This window comes from Hevea brasiliensis, chromosome 18, assembly GCF_030052815.1.
Source record: "Hevea brasiliensis isolate MT/VB/25A 57/8 chromosome 18, ASM3005281v1, whole genome shotgun sequence".
Classification (NCBI taxonomy): Eukaryota; Viridiplantae; Streptophyta; class Magnoliopsida; order Malpighiales; family Euphorbiaceae; genus Hevea; species Hevea brasiliensis.
Window position 1 is genome coordinate 6,274,165 of NC_079510.1, and position 9,845 is coordinate 6,284,009.

The window sequence follows — 9,845 nt, forward strand, 5'->3', positions numbered from 1 at the left end:
AGTGGATTTGTTTGGTGGAGTAAGTTTACACCGAACCACGTTAAATTTTGTGTTTTTTATTTTGTGTAGGTGTAATTTTTCACAACAGTTAGGGCAAATAAACACTAAGATGAAATAGGCCTGCTAATATGCCCAATGTCCCCACTACAATATGATGTTAAAAAAAAAAACACTCATTGTACTATTAGAATTTGTTGCTTTAAATACTCAATGTACTATTATCACATGTTACTTTAAATTTGTTTTTAATGCAAATTGATTGTTGACTGTATACATATATAGTGTGATAAAAATGATATATTTGGACCCACTTGTTAGTTGGATGGTAATATTTAGTTTGTTAGAATGTTGAAAGAGAAAATGATGTGTTGTATTGGTGCAATATAATACCATAGACTTGGCCATGATTCGGTTTGGACCATGAATCGGACTGAATCGAGGCTGGCCTAGGTCAATGGTTCTAGCCCTTGGATAAGACCAGTCTAGGAGAGCCAGTTATGGTTCCCCCTCTCATTAACAAAATTTGGAACTGGCCGGTTCAAACCAGTAGTTTGGGTCGGTTTCATTTTGATTTTTTGTTTAACTTTTTAATTTTTTAATCATTTTATGTACTGACCAATTAGAGGCTACCACATATCTGCTGACTGTTGGCCCAATCAACAGTTTATTTATTTATTTTATGTTTTTTTTTTGTTTTTGTTTTAATTTTTTTAAGAAAAAGACTAAATGTATTTCCAACAAAAAAAAATAACTATAATGTGGGGCATTTTGGGCAATGAAAAAAATTGTTTATCGTTATATATATATATATATATATATATATACACCTCCACAAATCTCTTCAAAAAACTAACATATATTCAACTTTCCAAATTCTCTTAAATCTTAATATAATCCCTCACTATTTTAATTCGCCAAAATTCAACATCCAAATTTTTATTTTTCGTCATCCAAAACTATATTTATTTCTTTCTTTTACGCAATTTCCTTATTCTCTCTAGTTTTCCTATATTGTTCTCCTCATATTGCACCAAAAAAAAAAAAATGTAACATCCACACTTGGGGGTAGTCAAAATTAGTAACCAAAGGGAGGTGGGAGGGACCTCCCATGAAGTCAAGAAGAGGAAGCTCGGAAGAAGTAAAGTGTTTGGAGAGAAAAAGAAAAGAGGGGTAATAAGCCCTGTCCCGGCAAGTTTGGCTGTGGAACTTGATCTAAACATAATATAAAACCAAAGGGTTGGAGCTTCACCAACCTACTCCCTCTGTTTCCTCTAACCCATATTCCTAAAACTTTACATGAAGAAGAATCATATTAAACCTCTATAAAAGGTAAAAAGTATCATTTTCTCTCATCTCTCAAATGGCTTGAAGAAGAAATGGGAGAAACTCCTCCCATTGGATGGCAAAAGTAGGTAAGCTCCTTCTCCTTCTTATTGGTATGTTCAAGAGGCATTAAAAAAAAAACCTAAAAAAACATCCTCTAACATGAGAAAGAATTATCCTTCAAAAGGTTTATTACCATCAAATTCAATTAACATGTACTAAATTAACTATAATTGTGCTCTCATGACCATGTACTTCCTAAGATATGCAAACAATTTCTCAACAATCCGTAATATTTTTCTCCTTGTTGCTTCAATCAACTTCTTTTTCAAACAAAAGACTTGTGCTGCACCATTCTCTTAGGATTCCCTTATTACAATTTTATTATTTATAATTTACTAAAATATATGGATTAATTTAATTTTTTATTATCCAATTAAAATGAAATAAAAATAGACTTTTATTATCATAATTATATTAAATTACTATGGGTATTTTTGACAATCCCATTATTCCCCTTCACATTTTTATATAAATTATAAATTATTAATTAATTAATTATAGATTATAGATAGATGAAATAATAATAATGTTTTTAACAAATTCAATAAAAAAGAGATTAAAATTAAAAAAAAAAAGTAATCACGAACATTACAATGAAGTAATAATTTTATATTTACTAAAATTACAGTCATTTAAAAAATTACAATGATGCATTTGTATTTGTATGGAATATAAACATTAAAACTCCACCAAATCTATAATTGTACTGAAATTTGTATGACTTCCATGACAATAAGGAAAGGCCTAAAAAAAATAGGGATTATAATATTGAAGTAGTAAATTATATTGTAGCTCTCACATTGTATTGAAATTATAGTAGCAAATATATAACACTGAGTCATTAACTACTCAACGTTGCAAGTAGATTTGTAGTATTGAAATTGTAGTAAATATATACATAAGTTCATAGCTAACTTCAAAACAATTCTAGTTCATAATGGCCAAATACATTATCACACACTTGTATTGTGTTTTTGTCTATTGCATTGTTAGAAATAGTTAGTGATAGGAAAAATTGTCCAATATAGAAAGAGTTTTGTCTGCTTATTAAAAGGAATTAAGATGAACTGTTTATTGCTAACAATTGTATCTATTCTAAAAGATCTAAGTGAACATATGTAATTATTCTAAAAGATATAAAGTAAACTGTTGTATCTATTCTAAGAGATGTGAGTGAATAAATGTTATTGTTCTAAGAAATACGAAGTGAACTGTTATATTTGTTCTTAGAGGTGCAAAGGCTTTATAAATAATAGTTTGAACAAAAATCAATTAATTTTTCTCTTCTATCTCTTCTCTTCAATTCCGCTTACAATCAACACTGCTATTTTTTAATTCATTAGTAGGAAAATTCTAGAATTATTGTCTAGAATTCTATTTTGACTTTGTTATCCTGAAGGATTTGCACAAACTACGTAGTACTAATATAGTGAGAGGCATAATTCCCTTAAGTAGAGTGATTACACAATCGAAGCCTATTGTTATTTTTTTTTTCTAGCAATCTTAAGGGAATTATCCAATAATAGAGGCTTCTGGTACTGGTGGTTCAAATTCTATCTTCAACAAAATTGTCAATCCTTATGTCTTCAAACTAGAGCATTTTGATGGAACTAATTTCACTTGCTAGAAGGACAAATTACTATTTTTGCTTACTGAATTGGGTATTTCATATCTACTGAGTGACAATTTGCCTAAAATTCCTGAACCATCTGATAATGAGACTACAACAGTCATAGTATCTCGTAAGAAACATGACGAAGATGAATTTTGCTATAGAGGATTTATTCTAAATTCTCTTTTTGATAGGCTACATGATTCATTTTGATTTATCGAATCTCCATAACAAATCTAGCAAGCATTAGAGAATAAGTATACTTCTGAAAAACAAGATACGGAAAGATTTTTAAATATGAAGTTTTTTTTTTAGTTTCAAATGTCAGAAATAAACCTGTTATGAATCAAGTAGTTTTAGTATTTAGACTCAAGGATTTGAAAATAAAAATGTCCAAACTGTGATTGGAAAATTACCAATGAATCTCTGGGGAGAAGCATTATTTACAGCTTGCCATGTGCACAACAGATGTAGACCTTTATTTTTGTGACCTTGTGGGTATGTGCATTGAAGTCATGAGGAATCCGAAAATGAAAAAATTATATGATTATGAAATATATTTGGAAAAATTAAAAAATAAATAATTATATATACTCCATTATTCTTGAAGAACATTTTGAAGAGTAAAAAATGATTAATTAAATTTAAATTAAATTTATTTTTGTTTAGATTTAATCTTGAAAATTTGTTTTGTTAAAAAAAAAAACCCTAATTGGGCTCTCTAAGGCTAATAAGGCCTAGTGTGGGTTGGGGTCACATGACGTGAGGTAAAAGATCATCTACAAGGATTGCATAAAGTGCACTACATAATGCCTAGAAAATATGATATAGTTACATCAGTCTTACTTAAGTACCACCTCCTTAGACAACATTTCTTAGATATGAAATTTATATAATCTTAATAGAATCAAGTCTACTAGTAAGTATCGTCTTCCCATAACACTACCACAATACTAAGGATTTATGCCACAAAAGCATAGATAGACAATAGTCGCTATCCGGGTATAAATCGGGACATATTCATCATTTCTTTCAAGGAACATCTGATTGAGGCATCAATTTTCAAAAGGACAACAAAAGGAAGTTGACTGATGCACTCAATTTTCCGATAGGGTCATAAATGACAACTTATTCCTTGCAGAGGTTTCACAACCATTATTACCATAGCCCAATGTCTAGGTTCGAGATAGTGGGTATGTAAGGGGAAGGTGTTAGGCACCCCTTACTCCTTGTTTAACCTCGTTAATTCGAGTGCTAGTCCTTTACTAATATTTCTAAATGTCTTATTTATTATTCATTTTTCAAACTTCTTACCAAAAAAATGTAATTTTTAAACCTACACACGCAAGTAATTTAAACATGTGTTGTTATTTAAAAAAAAAATTTCATGCACAAGTACTACTTATCTATGGGATTGCTAAATTAAATTAAGTAAAATTTACTAAATAACTAAAATTAATTTATTATTGATAATTCAATTTACAAATAACCCTAAATTTCTAATTAACCTATTTCATTTATTTAACAAGTTACCCTAAAGATAATTAAACTAAATAAATTATGTACATGTGTAATTAATTCTAATAAACACAAAAAGGCTCAAACAATTACACCCTAAAAATATTTGTTTCCAATATATTAATTTATTTTATTTCTGACCAAATATTTAATTAAATTTAATTTACATGCCAAAGTTAGTTTTTTATACAAATAAGATTTAATTTTAATTTACCTAATATTTATTTAATTAAATTTCATAAACAAGTGGGTTAAAAATACAAATAAAATTGATTTTATTATTTACCAAGTAAACCATATTATTACTACATATTACATATAAAATTATTATCTTAAGAAAGTTTGAGGGGAACTTACATTTTAATTATTGCAATTACCACTGGGGCAAGCTATCCTTGAAGAAGGGCTTTCTTTTCTACTATCCTTGTCTTACTCTCGTTAAGCTCCATGCAATTAAATACCCTTTTTTATCTTAACTTAGGGGTATTTACCAATTTGTTTTTTCTAAAATAAAATAAATGTTACAATTAAAAATTTAATCACTTACAATATGAGCTTTTAATGGGCTAAAACTATACAATGGCTATGAGTCCATCTAGCCTGATTTTATCACTTCATAATACCATATCAAATTATATACATCATTAAAATTAGATCAAGATACAATTTAAAACTTGAACACAAAAAAAAAAATAAACAAAATAAAATTTTCAGATTTTGCAGATTCATTGTCTTTGTATTTGAATTTCTAAAAAATCTAAACAAATATAAAAATTACAAAAAAGTTATAGGAGCAAGATCAAACATCATATTAAATTATGAAATTAATAACTAGGTCAAAATTATTACTAAATAAGTTACAAAAATCGAAACTTTTGATAGTGACAAATTTGCACCACTTTTTTAAAACTGCGATATCTCTCAAAATACAAAAAAAAGTTTCATTAAACTAATGGGAAAAATTAGACAAGATCTTGAATTTAATTTTAGACTCAAGAATAGTAGAAAAAGATAAAGAATTAAAGGATATATAAGCCTTCAAAGTCGACTACACTGCAAATTGAGATATGCAGGCACTCTAAATTTGGATAGCTATAACTTACTCAATTTAACAGCTTTTTTCAAGATTCTTAAAGCTAAAATTATTAAAATTTTATGAAGATTATAAATATAATTTTTATACAACTTTTACAAGATCATAAGTATACAAAAATTAATTAAAAACAAAGTGATAGTAACAAAAATATGTGCAGAGTTATCATCATCCTCAAAATTTTCACATATACATGAACAATATGAACATATGAAACCATCTAAAGGTACATAAATATGAAAGAATAGATATATGACATATTTCTTGAATATTCATAATTTAGAACACATGCTTTAAAAGAAACTCGAAGGTTTGTTGAAGAAAAAAGAAGAAAGTTAGGAGAATAAGAAAGAGTGAGATGGTGAAAACTTATTGAATTAGAGAGATGGAGTGAGGGTTTTTTCTTATGTTATGTTGTTTTTTCCTCTCCTCCTCTCTCCCCCTTTGTTTATTCTTTTCTGTGAGGTATTTATAGGGTTTATATCAAAAAACTATATAGGAAGTTTATATAATCCATAAATAAGAAGATTTTAGAGTCTTAAATAGAAAACTTCCTATTTAATTTTTATTTTCCTTTTAAAAAGAATTGTAGGCTCTTATTTATTTAATCAAAATTTTCTACTGAGCCTTATTGATCTTAGAGAGCCCAATTAGGTTTTTTTAATAAAACAAAATTCCAAAATTAAATTTAAACAAAAAAATAAATAAATTTTATTGTTAAACACTTTTTACTATTCAAAATTATTTTCTCCTAGAAACATGCCATACATATGATTATCTATTTTTTATGCCTTTAAATATATCTCATAGTCATACAATTTTTTCATCATTGATTTTCTCACAGACATACCCATAAGGTCACAAAAATAGGGGTCTAAAATTTGCCTGCTACTTTGGCCAAACTTAAAATCAATGCGAAGGCATTGCTCAAATTTCATCAAAGTAACAACACAATTTTTTATTAGAACTGTTTGAAAGTAAGTGAAATATCAACTATTAGGATCGAGTATGTCTTGCTCTGTCGACACATTTTGCCTGATTCATGTTCAGGACCTTAAGTTATAAGATTAGCCATGGCCTCACAATAGTGAAAATCGAATGTACTTATTCTGTTGATACTCTTCGTGTCATGGGACTAGCTATGATCCCACAATAGTAATAACTATGTTATTTGAAATTTTAAGTGTATCTTGCTCTATTGATACTCTTGTATCATGGGACTAGCTATGGTCCCACAACAGTGATAACTCTATGATCTGAAATTTCAAGTGTATCTTGCTCTGTTGATACCTTTTGTGTCATGGGACTAGCTAGGGTCTCGCAATAGTGATAACAGTGTGATTTGAAATCTTCGTGCATTCGTACTTAGGATAGCAGTCCTAAACTGCCTACGTAATCCCCCTCATTATCCTTGAAGAGGAATCAGACTCACTCATAGTTCAACACTTGAAAACTGTGGTGATGCATGATCTTCTACACCTTACACACTCACAAGTGATATTTTGATGCATGATCTTCTATGCCTTACATAATCATGTCATATGCCTTAAACAAAGTCTAAGCACTTACAAAAAAAAAAAAAAACTAATCTGTGATTTGAAATTTTTGAGGCTTTGAACCTAAAACCTCCAGACTTCCTACGTATCTCCTTTTTGGGGAGAATCAAATCCTCTCATAGTTCGAGACTTGAAAACTGTGGTGATGCATGATCTTCTACACCTTATACACCTACAGGTGACATGTTAATGTCTAATCTTGTATACCTTACAAAACTATGTCGTGCACTCTGAACAAAGTCTAAAGACTTACCAAAAAAACTAATCTGTGATATGAAAACTATGATGACTGAATCTCAACTGCCTATGACCTATGTGCTTTCTATCTTTCATGCATGCATGTTTATTTCCACTAAGGAATATCATTGAAAACTTTAATGGGAATGAATATCACTTGGGATTTTTCTGAAAATTTCAAAACTTTAATGGTGGTATTGTGAAAAATTCATTGGGAAGGTGAGAATCTTTCAAAACTTTTCAAAAAATGCACACCAAGAGACTACCTCTAGGTTAAAATAAAATTTCTCTCTAATTTTTCTTTAAAGTTCCTTCTCCTTCTTACCATGGCTTGTCATTCCAAGTCATGTTTAAGCCCATGCCTTGTCTTGATTGATTCTGCTCATCTTCTATGTGTTTTATTCTTTATGCCCTAATTTTTGCCTGAAATGCCCTTTTGGGTTTTTATCTCAGCAGGTTTATTCTAACTTTTGTCTAAGCTGTCCTTTCGGGTTTTCATCTCAACGGGCTTTGTTTTTATCTAAATTGCCTTTTCAGGTTTTCAATTTAGCTCTCTTTTTTTTTCTCTTTTTATTTATTTTTCTTCTTTTTCTTCTTTTTTTTTTTTGTACTCAAACTACTATCAGGGAATTCACCATCAATTATTCTATCGTGATAAGAAAACTCATATTAAACTGAAACATGCAGTCCTACTACTTTGTTATTTAATGTATCTTTCTGGACAAAAGCATTTGCAATCATAACTATATAGAATCCATTTCTTATCATGCAATAACAACCTTCTTTATTAATTTGGGTGCACCATTATCCCTTTTACATTTAGTTTTGCCATATTTCTAAAATTTCAAAGTCAGAAATAAAATGACAACTTACTGAATGGCCCTTTCGGGTTTTCTATCTAGATATTCTCTCAGTCTCCCTTTTTCTTATTTTTTCTTGACCCTAACTTTTGCCTAAACCGCTCGTTGTGAGTTTTTAGCCTAGCGAGTCTATCTCATTCAAAGTATTTTTTGAGCCTATCAAGATTAACTGATTCTTGAAACTCATTTTCATTTAGGTATGATATTCTCACAATACCTTGTAAGATTTTCTTAACAATATATGGATTATCCTAGTTTGGCTTGAATTTTCCTCTTAGATCAAAAGGAATGGGCCAGGCTTATTTCAAAACCATATCACCTTTTTTGATTTTTCTTGGCCTAACTTTTTTGTTAAAGGCTGGGGTTATCTTTCTCTGAAAAGACCACATGTGATATAAAGCCCTCATTCTTTTCTCATCAATCAGAGCCAATTCCTTATATCTTTTCTGAGCCCAGACATTTTGTAGGACCTTTGCTTTAAGCATCACTCTTAAGAATTCAACTTCCAACTCAATGAGTAGCACTACTTCAGTCCCATACACTAGAGAGAATGGAGTTGCCCTCATGGATATTCTTATAGTAGTGCGATAACCCCAAAGAGCATAAAGGAGTTTCTCAAGCTAATTCTTATAGGTTTCAACCATTATCCTCAAAATAGTTTTCAGAATCTTATTTGTTGCTTCAACTGCTCTATTAGTTTGAGGCCTGTATGGTGAAGATTTATGATGCTTAATCTTGAACTCTGTGATCAGTTCTAGAAAATCACCCTTGAATTGAGTGCCATTATCTAAGACTATCTCATGAGATACCCTAAATCAGTAGATCAAATTCTTTCGTACAAACTTGATCATCTGCTTAGCACCGACTACCTTGAAGGATTCAATCTCAACCCATTTAGTGAAGTAGTCAATTGCCACAATTATAAATCTATGGCCATGAAAAGCTGTGGGAGTAATCCTCCCGATGATGTCTATTTCCCAAACTGAAAATGGTTGTGGTGAAGTCACACTGTAAAGCTCACTCGGTGCTAGATGATTCAAATCCCCATGGATTCGACATTCATTGTATTTCTTGACAAACTTAGCATAGTCAATCTCCATAATAGACCAGTAGTAACCCAGTCTTAAAATTTTCCTAGCCAAAACCTTTCCATTCATGTGGAGACCACACAGTCCCACATGTACATCTGCTATTATCTATTCAACCTGCTTCTCTATCACACATAAGAGCAAAAGCCCTTTAAATAATCTTTTGTAGAGTTCCCCCTCAACTATTGTAAATTGAGTGGCTAATCTATGAATTGTAGCTCTATCTCTCTTGTTGGCTGATCTTGAGTATTCCCTCACTTTTAAATACCTCCTTATGTCTTCATACCATTTTCCTTCATCTTCCAGGTCTAAATGCATTATTACTAATCCTCCATAGCATGTAATTCTACTCCTCACTAGGATAACTGACTGAGTCAACTTTTGATCACCCTTTTCCCAGAGGAACGATAATGTGGCTAAGAAATTAGCCATATGATTCTGAGCTCAAGACATGCTTTATAGTCACCTAATTAAAATGAGACAACAGTCTTTTTG